We start from the raw sequence: 15,733 nt of genomic DNA, 5'->3' as shown, positions 1-15,733 counted from the left end.
CCATCCATCCATCCATCCATCCATCCATCCATCCATCCATTCTTGGGCATCCCACAAATGAAAAAAAAAAAGATTCCCAGCAATCAGGAACTGAGTTGCCTGCTCTGCCAACATGTGCTTTCTAAACTTTAGCCCACTTCCCTCTAGACTCCCTATTATTTGTAGGAAAGTATCAAGCTCTATCAGGCAGGAATGATGCGTATCCTAGCTTTTCTTGGTGTGCTGTGTTACTAACTACCTTTTCTAAACACTTATTAAGTCCAGCTGACTAAGTGGTATCAACCGATAACCAATGAAGGAAGCACACCGATGGGGGCTCATGAGCTCCAGCATTAGAAAGACGAGTCCCGAGCCACGGCGGCTGCCTCTGGAGCAGCTGAGCTCCGGGGCCTTGGCAGCCAGTGCGAATGGAGGCTTGTGAGATGAGGTCCGGAGCCGGGGCTCCCTCTGAATAAACACACGGCATGACTACCGAGAAAACCGAGATGACCAGGAGATGAGCAACTGCGCGGCTTCTTTATTGTTATTGGCAAGAGAAGCGGTATACACAGCGAGATTGCAGTCTCTTAGCATGTTAAAAATATCTCAATAAATAAAACAAATAAGCAACATATACACTGAAGTAGAAAATACCAAAAAAGAACTGGTGAGCTGAGCAGGTTGGGGAGGTCAAGAGGGGGAAGGCTATCGGAGAGTCTGAAGTCCAGGCTTACTTGAAATCGTCATGCAAGAGTCATGGGAGGAGGAAGGGCCGGGGCGGAGGCACCGTTTCTTCTGAGAGCCTTGGTCCAGTTTCAACAGAGCTGTACAAGAGTTCATTTTTCTTTCATTAAAAAAATACATTTAAAAGAAGAACACGATAGAAGGAAAAACCAGTCCCAGAGCAAGAGTCCTCTTAGACGTGTTCCTCAATCACAAGATTTCCAGAAAACAGAGGAAATGAGCCAAGCCCAGGACGACCCCAACCGTGGCCCACATCCACGACAAAGGACGGGAGCATCAGGGATGACCGGGACACCCGGGCTGGCGTTGGGGGAATGTCCCCGGGAGAGGCGGCGGAAAGCTTCCCTGGATTGCTCAGCTTCTGGCTGTTTTTCCATTCAGTCTCAATGCTCTGCAGGAGTTCAGAGCTGCGAGGCCAAGCAGGTCTCGGGGACCAGATTCCTTGAGGTTGCTGAGGTTGCAGAAGTTCTGGACTTGGAGGCATCCCAATTCCACTTCACCTGCAGACACGCTGGACAATCTACAAGAGAGGAGAACGAGAGCAACGTTGGATTTTGTCTGTTTTCTACCGGAGGCTCTTGGTGTTTGGGGCGGGGGACGTCCTACGGGTCACTGGCAGCACCTCATCTCTGGAAAGGACCTGAGCCTGACAAGTGATGGAAGACCCCCAGGAGAAGAAGCCCCCGACCGTGGCCCCGTCTGTGAGGACGCCTGCTCCTCACCTAAGCTTCACTGACCCTTTGCCAGCATCCCCCTATTTGGGACCAAAATGAGCCTTAAAGCCGTGTCACCTGATGGCTTCACCAAGAGACCCTGGATGAAGAGAAAAGAGTCTAGGAGCAAACCTTGGCTACTGGCCCAGGCGAATCCCTCCACACGGCAGCCTTTCTCTAGTCTTTTTAAAATCAGTGTTAAGAGTGCCCCAGTCTAAGCGCTCTTCTATGTGAGAGCCTGTTCGAGTCTTTGCTTCTAGCTAAGCATTGCCGGCCCCTTCAACGGGTCCTCCAAAGCCTGGAGTCCCTTCTCAGCCTCCATATTGGACTCCATGATCATTGGAGTGCTCAGAGCCCACCAGAGGCCTGACTAGGGCAGCGGCCAGTGGGATGCGGCTGCCCCCCTCGCGGAGCCCAAGCCCGCCTTTGCTGTTTTGGCTGCCGCATCCGCTGCTGGCTCGGCGGAACTTGAGACCCTGAAATAAACTCATTTCTTGTGGTCGGCCATTTCTTGTGTGACACGGACTTCTGGAAGCCACCTGAGGCTGAGGATGGAGGGGGAGGGAGAAGCCCCTAAGGGGACAAGGGAGGCGGGAGCCCTTCCGCCCATCGCTCATCCCCTCTTTCCTTCTTCTGAGACTCCCAGGCGGGAGAAGGGCCCCAACAGGGAGAGCAGGAAACTGGGGAGCGCCGAGATATCAGGCGGACCGAACCGGCCCGGCCTGGACGGAAGAGATGCGCTCACTTGGGGGAAGCGAACGTGGCGGCCTTATGGGCTCATCGGGATGCCCTCATGAACAGCAACAGACATTAGTCAAGACCCTGCTGTGTGTCAAGCACTGTGCTAAGCGCTAGGAATAGGACAGACGGGAGAGCAGTCTTTGGCCCCCGGAGCTTACCGCCGAGTTAGGCAGGACCAGGTGGACACGAGTGCCCGACAGATCCTGAGGGACTTGAGGGGAAGCCACTAGCGGAAGCTGGGTGGGAAAGAATGACAGTCTGGAAGGAAGCTGGGAGTCCCGAGAAATGGGGATGAGGCTGGACATTCCAAGAATGAGGAATCAGCCATGCAAAGGCCCAGAGGCGGGAGATGAGTGTCCCATGTAAGGAACAGGAAGAAGGCCCCAGAGGATGGGTCACAAGGCTCAGAGGAGACCAATCCACAGCGGAGCTGGGCAGGAAGGCCGTCTGGGAGGCTATTAAGTGCCCAGGTGGCCCACACTGAATCTTGGTCAGGGCAGGAGTGAGCCGGTCAGGCTTACTGGCCTGGGGCTGTGGGACAGATGTAGTCAGAAGAGTCTGGAGAAAAGCAGCGCAAGAAGGGAGCCGCTAATGGGGGGGGGGGGGGGGAAGGGAGGTTTGGTTCCTCTTGACTGAGGTTCTGGATGACCATCAGACTCCTCGCAGGGATCAGAGGCCCAGTGAAGGGGCCTCACCAAGTGCCAACGCCGGGCAGACTAGGGCGGCGGCGGCGCCCGATGGAGACAAGAGCGCCGAGAGCGAGCGAAGGCCAAGTCCAGCCTCGCCACCGGAGGCCGCTGTGCCTGCAGGCCATCCCATTTGAAGGTGCCCACAGGCGCCAAAGACGCTGGGAGGCAGAGGTGAAGGCTGAGCAAGAAGGAGTAGGGCTGGACGGAGAGGGCAGTGCGAGACGCCCCCGCAGGGGAGGGGCCGGGGGCGGGGCCTGAGGAAAGGCCGCTGGGCCTGGAGAGGACGATTCTGGCCGAAGGGCTGAGCCGGAAGTCAGCGGAGGGAGAAAGCGGACGGAGAAAGCGGACACGCCCAGCCAAGGCTTCTCCGCCATGGCGCTGGGGGTGAGCGCGGCCCGGGGAACGGGGTGACTTCCTGGGCGCCCCGTGGGCTTCCTCCTTTCCTGGGGAAGGCAGAAAGGCACTGAGGCCTTCCTCGAATTGACGGGGTCCTTCCTGGCCTCGGCCTGAAGCCAAGTCCCCAGGCTCGACGCGCGAGGACCGCTTCGGCGGGCGCTGAGGTAAACCCGCCCCTCGGGGATCCTCTGCCCACCTCTGGCTCCTGGAGCGCCCTCTGCTGACTGGGAGGACGATCTTCCTGAGGCCGAAGCCCCGCCATGGGCAGAGAGAGGCCTCGACAGCAGCCACCATTCACGGCCGCTTGTGCTCGGCAGTGGCCGTGAGGGAGGAGGCACACTGGGCTGCCGGGCCCAGAGCGCTGATTCCGGCCTTGGTCTGGGAAGGGTCTGGAGGTGCGTGTGTGAACGCAGCTCGGGGAGGGCCCCAAAGGGCCAAGGGGGGGGGGGGATGGGCGTCTGGACGCACCGCCAGATTCTGCCTGGGGAGCTTCCCGGCTCACCCCGGGGTGCTCCCGGCCTCCCCCGTCCTTGGCCCAGGCGGGGGCAGCTCCTGCCTCTCCACTTCGCAGACTTCCTCTCCTTTGTACTCTGCTCCCAGCTGCGCCCTGCCGAGGGGGGCTGCCGCTGCCCACCTTCCAGCTGTCCTCTCTGGGCTCCGTTCTCTCCTATTTCCGAGCACGGCCTCCTGGCGCTCCGGGGTGGGGCACGAAGAGGCCACTTTCTCCTTCCACAAGACAAGGCAGCCCTGGGAGTGGCACCCCTGGGGCCTCCCTTTGCCCAGCTGCTGCCTCCTCCCAGGAAACGTTGGCCGAGTCCCGGGGCCACCGGCGGGCCTCAGTTTCCTCTGTTGTAAAATGAGGGGGTTGGGCAAGCTGAGGACCTTCGGAGCCTGCGAAGTCCCTCCACAGAGGTACTGTGTGGCCAGCCTTCGCGGGTGGGCTGACGGCGGCCCGGCGCCATGGGGCGATGGACAGGCCAAAGGTTAGTGCCTCTGCCCAGCTGGCCTTTGGCCGGAGGAGCCTCCTCGCCCTTGGGAACAGCCTTGTCAGCAGAGGAGGCAGGAGAAAGCTCTGCAGAGGGGAGGAGGCAAAGGATGGGAGCGGAGCCTCTGCCACACCCCAGCACCCACATTGCCCCTCCCCCACACACGGAGTGTGCCGGTAATGAGGTCATTAGTGGCGGGGCGGGGAGGGGGGGCTCATCCCTGGGAGGGAGGCATGACCAGGGCCACCAGACGGCAGCAGGCCTCTCCCCACCCCCTTCGATGGCCCAGCGAGGCCGGCCAGCCGCCATGCCCTGCGGCGCTCCCCTCCCCTCGGGGCCTGCAGAAGCCTCGCCTTCCTTACGGCCTCCCAGCTTAGTCCAGTGCCTGGCCCTGGGGGAGGGCTTAACCCATGTTGTCAAAATGGCCTACGTGATGGCCAGTGGCCGAGAGAGGCCTCGGCGGAGGAGGGGGAGATTGTAACAGGCTGGAGGAAAGAGAGCTCTGCCCAGGCAGGGGCTGGCAGCCAGCATTGCCCCCCCCCACGTGGCCTTCGAGGTGGGCTTGGGGGGGGGGGGGTGAGTTCAGAGCTGAAGCCCAGGCAAGCCCAAGAAGGAGCCCAGTGATTGCCGCTTCTCACAATTCAAGGGGATCACAGCTGACAGGCCCCGGTTGGGGATCGGAGGGTAAAGCGATAAAACAGGGCTGTTTTGTGATAGTAAGACATTCCTAGTTATCTCCAGGGAAGAGGCAGTGCAATACAATGAAGGCAGCAGGACTTGGGTTCAAGTTCATCTCTGACTCATCCCGGTTGTGTGACCTCGAGCAAATCCATTCACCTCCCAGGCTTCCCAGGAAACTCTAAGGCCTACAAAATATAGGGCAGAAGCCAGCTTAAAACAGAGATTTTTGGTGAAGTCATACTCAGACATAGGCAATGAAAAAACCTGTCTGTATGTGCGGCTTCCTTCTTTGGAAAGGGAACGGTTCTCCATGTAGAAAGCATTGAAAACTTGCAGACCCATAGAACTAGCTCTGAAAACAGAGGCACAAAAATGCCTGGTGGTTAGAACAGGGCCTCCCTAGCCCCAGGTAAGCAGAGCCAAGCTTTACATCAAAGTAAAAGTAAAAAAAAATAAGACTGGAAAAATGAGCAAATAACAACAACAAACAAACTTGACCCTAAAAACTGTTACGGTGTCAGGGAAGACTTGAACAGAAGCTCAGAAGAAAACAATGTGAAAACAGGTATATCAAAAGCCTCAAAGAAGAATATCAGTTGGGCCCACGTCCAACAGGAATTCCTGGAAGGAATCCAAGAAAGTGATGAGTGGGAGAGGGGGAAATGGGAAAAGAAATGAGAATGATGAAGAAAAATAATGAAAAGAGAATTAACAACTTGGAAAAAGAAGCACTAAAAATGCTAATGGAGGAAAAACATCTAAAAAATAGAATTGGTCTAATGGCAAAAGAGGCACAAAAATTCACTGAAGAAAAGTTTTAAAAAGCAGAAAAGACCAATTGGAAAAGGAGGTACAAGAATTCACTGAAGAAAATAATTTCTAAAAAATTAGAATTGGGCAAGTGGAAGCTAATAACTCCGTGAAAAATCAAGAAACAACAAAACAAAGTCAAAAGAATGAAAAATGGAAGAAATTGTGAAATATCTTATCAGGAAAAAACCTAGAGAATGGATCAAGCAGAGATAATTTAAGAACTATTGGGCTTTCTGAAAGACATGATCATAGAAAGACTCCCGATGTTATATTTCAAGAAATTATCAAGCAAAACTGTCTTAATATCTTAGATCCAGAAGGCAAAAATTGCAGTTGAAAGAACCTTCTGATCCCCTCCCAGAATGGATTCCAAACTGAAACCTCCCAAGAATATTACAGCAAATTTCTGGAAGAGCTAGATCAAGGAGAAAACACTGCAAGTAGCTGGAAAGAAATAATTCAGATATCATGAAGACTTAGTTAGGATCACACAAGATTTAGCAGCTTCCATATTGAAGGAGTGGAGGGATTAGAATATGAAATTCCAGAAGGCGAATGAGTTAGGATTACAATTGAGAATAATCCATCCAACAAAGCAATATAACTCTTCAAGGGAAAAAATAGTGTTTAATGAAAAGAAGCTGTTCGTGTATTACTGATGAAAAGATTTGAGCTGAATAGAAAATTTGACATTGAAATATAAGAATGAAGAGAAGCATAAAAAGTGAACATGAAAGAGTAAATATACGAGACTTGGTCAAGTTAAACAGTTTCCTTGTGTGGGAAGATGATACATGTAACTCCCAAGAGTCCTATTACTTTTAGAGCAGTTAGAAGGCGTCCACACAGGCAGAGGGCATGGACATGGGTTGATTCTGTTGAAATGATCTCCAAAAAAAGGGAGAGAGCTGAGAAAAGGGGAAGCATCAAGAGAAACTAGAAGGGAGAGATAGAATGAAGAAAAACATTTTCGAAAACATGAAAGAGATGTGCAAGGAAAAGATTTTATACTGGAGAGAAAAATGGAGGTGGGAGCAATGCTTGAACCTCTGTCTCCCTGGAATTGGTCCAAAGAGGCAACACTCCTTTGAGTAGAGAAATCTAGCTAACCCAATAGGGAGGATAAAAGACATGAGGAGGGGAATGATAAAGGGAAGGGAGGACTAAGGGAAGCAGTGATTGGAGGAAAAACAGACTTATTTTAAGGAGGAGCGGGATGAAGAAAAGGAAGAGATGGAGAAGCAGAGGAAAAGGCATAGTTCATAGTCATCCCTGAATGTGAATGGAATGAGCTTAGCCATAAAATGGAAGCAGATAGCAGAAAGGACTGGAAACCAGAATCCAACAATAGCTCATGTTCAAGAGACACGCTTAAAGCAGAAAGACCCCCCCCCCCCGGGTCCAACGACATAGCTGGAGCAGAATCCAACATGCTTCAGCTGAACTACAAACAAATCAGGGGTTCTGGAATCAACAGAGGGACCATTCACAATCCCGAGGGTTGGTGCATGGAGGCTGAGGGAAATCTTAAAGACGTTTCCTCCACCTCCCCACCTGCTGTCCCAGCCTGGCGATCTACTGCTGAAAGGGGCCTTCAAGGGCATCTTTGAGGTGAAGAAGGTGAGGCCGAGTCACCCCGTCAGTGAGTGGCAGAACCGAGATTAGATCCCAGATCCTCTTGGAGCCTCATCCACCGCTCTTTCCATTGGGCACATCTCTTCCTTCTGGATTATACTCCTCGGCTTCCTCTAGACTCCCACAGTAAGATCAAAAGTCCGAGTGTGACTATGAGCCCAAGAGGCGGGCTTTCATGGATTAAGAGGAGGAGCCAAGGCCTTCTTCGGAGTCCAGAGCTACTCCTCCAGGGTCACTGAGGCCTCTTCTCTAGCCTTGGTCTCTCTGGCTCCAGAGGAGGCTGGGGAGCTAGCTCGGGTATCTGAGGCAGGGCTTAAAGCCTTCCTTCCTGACTCCAAGTGGCTACTCTGGGCACTTCCAGGCTGGTGCTGTCCTCAGGACGGCAGGGTGGCAGCGGCAGAGCTCCTCCGGGCCCCTCTTCCGCAGCCATTCTGAGTCGAGGGCTCATGGGCAGAAGCGACTTTCCAAGAATACTGTAGCTGGACCCCGGGGGTCACTGACTTGGAGGAAGGTCTTGCTACCAGTGCAAGTCCCCATCTCGTCTGCAATTCGTAGTTCAGTCTCCCAGAACCAGGAGAGTGTGAAGGACTTGTCCAGGGCCCCACAGCCCGTCTGTGTCAAAGATGGGCCTGTTCTAGGGATAGCTCCATCCATGGCGCCCACCATCTCTCGGGACGCCTGTCCTGCCTCTGCTGCTCTCTCCCCCGACCCCCATACTTGGGGAAGGTGAGATCGAATGGGCCGGCTCCCCTCCCTGGCCTCCTGGAAGGTTTCCAGGCCAGCCCTGTTCCCCCCTCACCCTCTCCAGCCAGCCCAGAGCCAGCAGGGGTGAGAGCAGCCCCACCCTTGGCCCTGCCTCAGAAACCTCAGGCTGCTCGCTTCGCCTCGCTGGTGAGGACATGGTGATGCATGCAGAATCCAATGGCCCTTGGGAGGGGGGAAGGGGCAGGATCTCCCTGTCCGGGCCAGTGGGAGAGAGGAAGAGGAGGAGGAGGAGCCCTGCATCAGCTAGGAGCATGTGTGGGGTCAGCGCTCTAAGCCCTCCCCAGGAGCAAACCCAAGAAGGGCACAACAGATGAGAAAGATAGGCTGATATTCCGGCTGAACTGCCTCAGTTTCCTCCTCTGTGGAATGAGGAGGGGAGGGCCAATAGCTTCCAGCTCTTAAATAGACGATTATCCTGGGAGGTGGGTGGGGTGGGGAGGAGGAGATGGGATGATTTTTAATGTCCTTTCTTGGAGATGTCAGAGGACAACATCAGAAGAGAAATGAATGAAAAATTGCCATCTGGCGCTGGGGCCAGGAAGGGACAAAGATCCTGGGCTTAAGCCTGACCAGAGAAAGTCCTTAGCACCCCGAGAGCTCACCTGGGAAGAGCTCATCCCCAGACTTCTCCCAGCAACCTGCATGGACACAGCTGGCTGGACCCTTCCTGGAGCCCTTCAGTCCCTGCCCCTCCTGCCTTTCCACCCCCAACACCAGTCACTAGAATGCAAAGTCCTTGAAGATGGACTTCTACAATGGGGGCCGGTACCCCTTAGCACACACTATAGTACCTAGAAGAGCACACAAGAGGAGCTTCAGAAATTCTTCCATTGGCTGGGTGACCTTAATAAGTCATTCCCCTCTGAGGGTCTCTATTGCTCATGGACAGTCTGACGAGGTGGCCTCTGAGGCTTTGGATCTCTGGGCCTCTGAGCTTGTGGAGGTGACTGTCACCAGCAGCTTCCTCAGGTGGGAGAGAAGAGCTAGGTCCATGTTGGTGAACCTATGGCACACATGCCGGAGGGGACTTCTCCCTCCTTTCTTTCTACCATCCCTGAGGACAGTTCTCACATCACCTGCTCCTCTACCCAGCAGCCCAATGGGAGCGCTTCCTCCCTCCCCTGTCTGGGGTATGGGGGGGCTCACATGCAGCGTGAGGGTTGCAGTTTGGGCATTTGGTCTCTAAAAGGTTCACCATCACCACTCTGGGCTATCCCACAGGGTTGGTGCCAGAAGGGATGGTCATTTCTTTGAGATCAGTTCTTTAGACAGAGGGGGGCACAGAAGCCCAGAGACCCAAATGTTGGAGTGCTGGCTGTGAAGTCCGAGGACCTGAGTGTGAATCCTCACTCTGACACTTAGCCCCAAGGCCTTGGACCAGTCTCTTTTCCTCTCTGGGCCTCAGCAATTTTGTCTGTAAAATCTAGAGTTGGTGACTTGCCGGCCTCTAGGGTTCTTCCAGCTCTCGCTGCTCTGGGATCCAGACAGGTAGAGAGACCCTCCCCGAGGGTCGATGGCCCTGAAGTGGCTTCTCTGTGGCCTTCTGGAATGCCTGGTCCAGGCTTCCATCTGAACATGGGTGTGTCTCGTGGTCAGGGAATTCTCAGCACTTCAAACAAAATCCTGCAGCCGCATTGTCAAGCCCTGACTCAGAGGGAGCCGGGGAGGAAGCAGAGGCCCCGCTGCCAGCCCACTCCCCTCTTCCCAGGCCCCGCAGAGCTCAGCGCCTCCACCCTGGCCCCTTCCTCCTCCTCCCTCCCCCTCCCCCTCCCCCAAACAACCCGCACCCAGCCCGGGCCTGGCTTCTCCCTCTTTTCCCTCAGACAGGGGAGGACCCGGGCTGGGGCTCATTCAGAGTTTGGGTTTGCCCCGATCGCCTCCCTTCTGGCTTCTGCCAGGCTCAAACCCTAGCGGTGGAGGCCAGGCCAACGGGGCAGCCTGAAAGCCTGCTTGGGCCAGGGCTGCAGCGCAGGCCCCCCCAAGCCTCCTGGCCTCCCTCGGTCTCTGGCTCCTTCTCTTCCTTGCCTGGTTACTCAGCGTCCACACGTAGTGCCAGGCCCCACCCAGACCTGCCTTCTCTGGGCATCGACCCAGGGATGACATCAATTCAGGCTAAGGTGTGAATGACTAATAGCGCTGGCTCCCCCCCCCCCCCATGCTGGCATTTCCTAGGCAGGTGGGGGGGTGAGAAACGAGGCCCAGGCCCCTCCCCCAAGCCGAGGACCTAGTTCTTCCTCACCCCCCCCAAGGGTGGGTTGGAAAGGGAGAGGCTGAGGCCAGAAATCCAGCCGATGGGAGTTCAGGCGCTCAGGCCAGAGGAGGCCGGGACAGAGGCTACGAAGCCTGGACGAGAGGGGGCAGGAAGGCCGCCTAGAGGAGCCTGGAGGGAGGACAGAGGGCTGGGGCTGACTCGGGAGCGGCTCTCTGGGCAGGATGACTCTGAGGTGCCCCAGGAAGCCGCGAGGGGGCTGTGGGGCCCCACGGGGGATGGAGAGCCGTGCCAAGCTTCTTGTGCGAGAAGTCCTGCTCCCTGTTTGGCCTCAGTTTCCTATTCTGCAAAATGGGCTAGAAATCTCGGCTTCTGCTCTTGGAGTGTGACGGGGTTCCGTGTGAGGAGATTCCGCCAGGCTCCACAGTTCACCTTCCTGGGCCTTTCCTGAATCCTAGCAGGGACCGGCCGGGCAGCCTTGGGGGGCCTCTCCGGGCTGCAGCGGCCCCAGTCGGAGCTGCTGAAGTGACTGAAGGGAGAAGGAAACGCCGTCCCAGGGCGCACCAGGTCCAGCCTTTAGCAAGTCTGGAATTCTCACTGGGGCTCCCCTGGGCACCCCCTTTCCCACTTCTCCTCGCACAAGCCTCCTCACCCCTCCCTCCCTTGGACTCCTGCCTCCTGTGCTCGCAGCCTTTCCCCCTCCCAAAGCCGACCCTGGCCTTCCCCTGCTCCAGAGTCTGCCGTGGCTCCCTCCTGTGGCTCTGGAGACCGTCACCTTCGGCTCTGCCGTTGGATCTCCGCCTCGGATTTGCGCTCTTTCCAGCTCTCTTGTGGCCAAGCTCACGGCCTTTGCCTGCCTTGTCTCTGCGCTCTGCCCAGGCTCCGTCCTCCGAGCCCTGGCGCAGGGCAAGAGTTCCACCAGGGCCCCTCCCGGACGGGGATCCGGAATTCAGGGGTGGCGGGAAGGCAGGGTGAGTGGAGGGCGCCGCCATCAGCTCCAAGGCCCCTCCCCGAGGGCGCTGCGACAAGCTTTCCAAGAAGTGGCGCTCAGCGGGGGGGGGGGGGGGGGGGGGGGGGGCCGGGAGGGGTCCTGCCCCGCCCTGCCCCACCCCTGGAGCTCGCCCACCCGGTCCTTGAGCTCAGCTGTCCGGTGAGGGAGGCCACCATTTGCTCCTTTGAGAGCGAGATTTGGAGCCCGAGAAGCCGGGCTCCCCGGCCAGGGTTTCTGGGACTTCCTGGCCTGCCGAGGGTCCCTTTTCCCCCCGGAGGCGTGTCTGGGGCTCCGCAGCCCCAGCCCAAGGGTTTGGGCGACACAGAGCTGAGAAGGTGCCCTGCCGGCTGGGCCAGGCCTGGGCGGGCGGGAAGGGAGCCCTTTTCTTCCCATCCCGTGCCAGGCCCCCGCCTTGGCCTTAAACAACCCCTTTGGTGTGTCCCGGCAATCGGGCTTTCTGACAGGAATGGATGTGCCCCGGTGGAGGATCACCCCCCCCCCCAGAGACAGCGCATGGCGAATCCACGAGGCTACTGGGGGGGGGGGGGAGGGGCGGGCAGCCACCAGGGACTCAGCAAGGCCCAGGCAGGGACTCATTTCATCTGCCACAACCTCCATTCAAGTCGGCCCTCCAAGGCAAAGCGGCCAACCTTTCTGGGTTCCATCTGGCCCGCCATGTGCCCCAGGAGGGCCCAGGGAACCACGTTACCGGCCTCTTGGCCCCTCTGCACTGCATGTGAAGGCCTGGAAGGCGCCCCAGCAGCGAGGCTCCATGCTAGGGTCAGCTGGAAGAGACCTCCAGGGAGTCCAGGGGGGCCAACCTCCAAAGGACGCCTGGAGGAGGGGGCCGAGCAGCAGAGCTCAGGCTCAAAGCTAGTCAGCAAGGAGAGGGGAAAGGCTCCTCCCTTTGGAAAGAATCTTGGCTTTGCCAGTTGTGTGACCTTGGACAAGTCACTGCTCCTTCCCGGCTCTCCGTTCCCTCCTCTGTAAATGAGGGAGTTTGGTCCTTCCAGCTGCCCCAGGTCTTCTAGCACGAGCAAGGGAGAGCCCAAGCTTTATCCTGATGTCAGTGAGACCCCCCAGCCCCCCCAAAGCAAGCTGCCTCATTTCTGAGGGATCCTGAGGACCATAGATGCTGGGTCCCAAGGTGAGAAGGAGTGGGTGAGCCACAGTCTGAACAGGTGGAACCCACACCAGCCCACAAGGATGGATGAAACAAACCCATGACGAAATCAAAGGGATGAAAATCCACAAAACTGGGAAAGCGCCCTGGAGGGGAAAGCTGGGTTCTCCCAAGCCGCCATGTCTTGGCTGAGCCATTGCTGGAGGATGGAGGGGCCGAAGAATCTCTACTGAGTTCTGAACCAAAGAGAAATGGACCAAAGCTAGTGTGGAAAACCAGGGTTCTTGGGCCGTCTGAGGTCTGGGAAGCAGCCCCTGAACTACTGGTAGAAACAGAAAGGGAAGCACCCATCTCATGGCCTTAGCAAGAGAACTTTGGGGCTGGGACAGACATTGGCAGTCGTCCCTTCCAGCTCCCGTTTGACAGAAGGCAAACTCTGTCCCAGAAAGGAAAAACCACGGATCCCCGGAAACACGGTGCGAGTGGAAACATGGCCATGGAGCAATATGGAACGGCTAGGGGGTGTCGGGCCCTCAGACCTGGCCTGCTGCCCCTCAGCCTAGCATTGCTGCAGGGACACGAGGAGCCAAGAGGGGAAAGAAGGAAAGTTCTAGGAGATGAGCTCCCAGGAGCTGGGAGGCTGCGGAGTCCTCTCTGCCAGTCACGATACACGCTGATCTGCTCCGGTGGCCCCCATGGCCCGTCTTTGCCTCAAGGTCTGGGATCCCGGGATCATCTGACCAGCATGTTCCACGGCCTCCCAGCTTTCCTGCATCACAAAAAATGAACGGACTGTCCGTGGCTGCCATCAGTAGGAGAGTGAGGCCTCTCCATGAGACTTCAACCACTGGCCATGCCCTGGCGTGGCTGATCTAAAGCAGAGGATGGTGCAGGGAAGGTCGCGCCACCCCAAGCTCCTCCTGCCCCCTCCATCCAAGGCCCAATCCCCTGCTCTCCCCAGTTTGCCTCCTAACTGTCCCCCACCTCCATCTCTACTTCTGCCTAAGGAGCGTCCATCACCCTTCTCTGAGTTCCTCACATCCCTCTATCAATCAGGGAGCCATTCTGGATCAGTTGTTCCCCCGGATTCCAGGCCCTTCCTCTTGATTCCAAAGACGGCTCGATGTTCTTGGGAGCTATTAACACACACAAGAGTCCATCCTTTTGGTTTAACCCTTGTTTTTGCTAACTATTTCAATAGAATTTATTTCCTTTGCGATCCTCAGGATGTTCCTTCATGCTTTAAAAGCCTAATTCTGCGATGGGTCCATGGGCCTCGCCAGGCTTCAGAGGAGTCCAGGACACCCCAAAGGGAAAGAACCTCTGGCTGAAAACAACGTGTCTCATGTAGACCATTGAGAGCCAGGGCACAGGGAAGATCACCAGCCTTCTAGGAGCCGTGGCCAGAAACCTCGTCCATATTCAGGCTCCCTAAGTGCAACAGAAACCTACAGCTTGCAAAAATAATTAAGGAAACCCAGGCAGACCTCAGCAATGATTCGACCCACATATGAAAGACTTTGAGCATCCCCAATGAGGGATATCTCTCTATTTCTCTTTTGCAAGGGGCAACATGAAAGAATTGGCGCTAGCCCAGTGATGGCGAACATTTTAGAGACCAAGAGCCCAAACTGCAACCCTCATGCCGCATGTGAGCTGCTCCCTTACTCCAGACAGGGGAGGGAGGAAGTGCTCCCATTGGGCTGCTGGGCAGAGGGATGGGTGATGAGAGAAATGTCCTCAGGTATGGTGGAAAGGGGGAAGGGAGAAGCTCACTCTGTGCCATAGGTTCACCAACACGACCCGAGAGACAATGCCAGGGTTATCGGACAGATCTTGAAAGTAATGGGCATTTGTATTCTAGGCCTGAGAGAATCATATAATCAATTAGGGGTGTATATATGTATATGCATGCAATAGAAGTAAAAAGAAATCATTTGTGTGTGAAGATGTACAGCTCTGCACTAATGTGGAGCCATTTAACATTTGAAACGATGCTCTCTGAACCTCATCTCTAGAGTACAGCGATGACTTGCATCAGATATTAGCTAAAATGGAAATAGGTGATTCTTGGTAAACATCCACATACCTGAATGGCACAAGAGGTTGGACGGCCAATCAGATGATGGTCTAGAGTCCTCTGATGCCGTATATGTGTGTGAAAATTCCTCTTTTATGACTCAAGGGAGGTCGCAATCAGAAACAAGGAATTCCCTGCCATGGCCACATTCCTGGAATTAGTATCACCAGCTCCATTGGTCTGGACCCAAGGACTATAGTTTACCAGATGACAGCCCCAGAGAGGGCCAGTTCCAATCCATGTGACTCCTCCAGGGGATTCACGATGCACTGGCCGAGACCCAGCTTGTTCTCTGCACTCTGCTGCGCTCCTGTCAAATCATTCCATTTTAAAGTAAATGGATGGATTTATAAATCACTTAACATGTCCAACACTAGTAAGAGAACAGAGCACGTGACACAGATGGCTGATCCCAGGTTCAGGGATGTCTGGCCTCAAGAGACCCGTTTCCCCCCAGTATTGACTGTGTGACCCTGGGTAAGTCAATGAATCTCTCCATGTCTAGAAAGACTGCGCTCTTAAACTATACCACTGAGTAGCTATTGAGCCACCTTGGGAGAGTTTTCCCAGTGAAGTCCTAGGCCTGGGTGGCATATGGTACACCGTGCCAGGTCTCGAATGTGTGGCGTTAAATTGGAATACAGCCCCTGCCGTCGCAGAGTTCTGGGACTAATACAAAGTCTTTGTGCTCTGGGGATCCTGAAGAACCAAAGGCCCCCAAAGCAAACACCTTTGGTTCTTGGTTTAATCAGAGGATGCCCGATCTAGAGCTGAAGAGGGCCTTCGAGGCTGCCTCGTCTGCTCGTCTCATTCCATCGAGGCTCAGGAGATGACGTGACTCTCCCCTGGTCCCACAGAGAGAGATCTGTTCTCTATATACTAGCAGACGCTGGCTTTGAACCTGGGACCATGGAGGTGCTCAGATCCCAGATGCAGGGACGCCAAAGCTAGTGCTTGTTCCAGAGAACAACCATGGACCCTTGTAAAGAAATTCACTAGCTGGGAATGAGTTCCTTGTGGGTTCCACCTCCTTCCAGCGTGGAGAGGACCAGCACGGGGTCCGGGCTCAGGCTGAAAGGGCAAGAGCAAAGGGGACGGGAGCTTCTCCTGCTCGGATTCTTGGAGCTAAGCTCCCGCTCTTCCCTTCCCTAGCAGCCACCAGAGCTTTAATGTGTCCTTGACAAGCCT

General features: G+C 55.6%; 1 protein-coding gene across 2 annotated transcripts in view; it reads right to left on the bottom strand.

The window, feature by feature from the left end:
* Positions 1 to 497: 497 nt before the first annotated feature.
* Positions 498 to 15,733, bottom strand: part of TWIST2 (twist family bHLH transcription factor 2) — a 57,773-nt gene continuing 42,537 nt past the window's right edge. For both annotated transcript variants that reach the window (XM_007486037.3, XM_001362079.4), the window contains exon 2: positions 498 to 1,243. The gene's annotated coding sequence lies outside the window, so the exon portion shown is untranslated. The remainder of the gene's footprint in view (positions 1,244 to 15,733) is intronic.

This window comes from Monodelphis domestica, chromosome 2 (assembly GCF_027887165.1).
Source record: "Monodelphis domestica isolate mMonDom1 chromosome 2, mMonDom1.pri, whole genome shotgun sequence".
Taxonomy (NCBI): domain Eukaryota; kingdom Metazoa; phylum Chordata; class Mammalia; order Didelphimorphia; family Didelphidae; genus Monodelphis; species Monodelphis domestica.
This window is presented reverse-complemented; position numbering and strand designations above follow the sequence as displayed.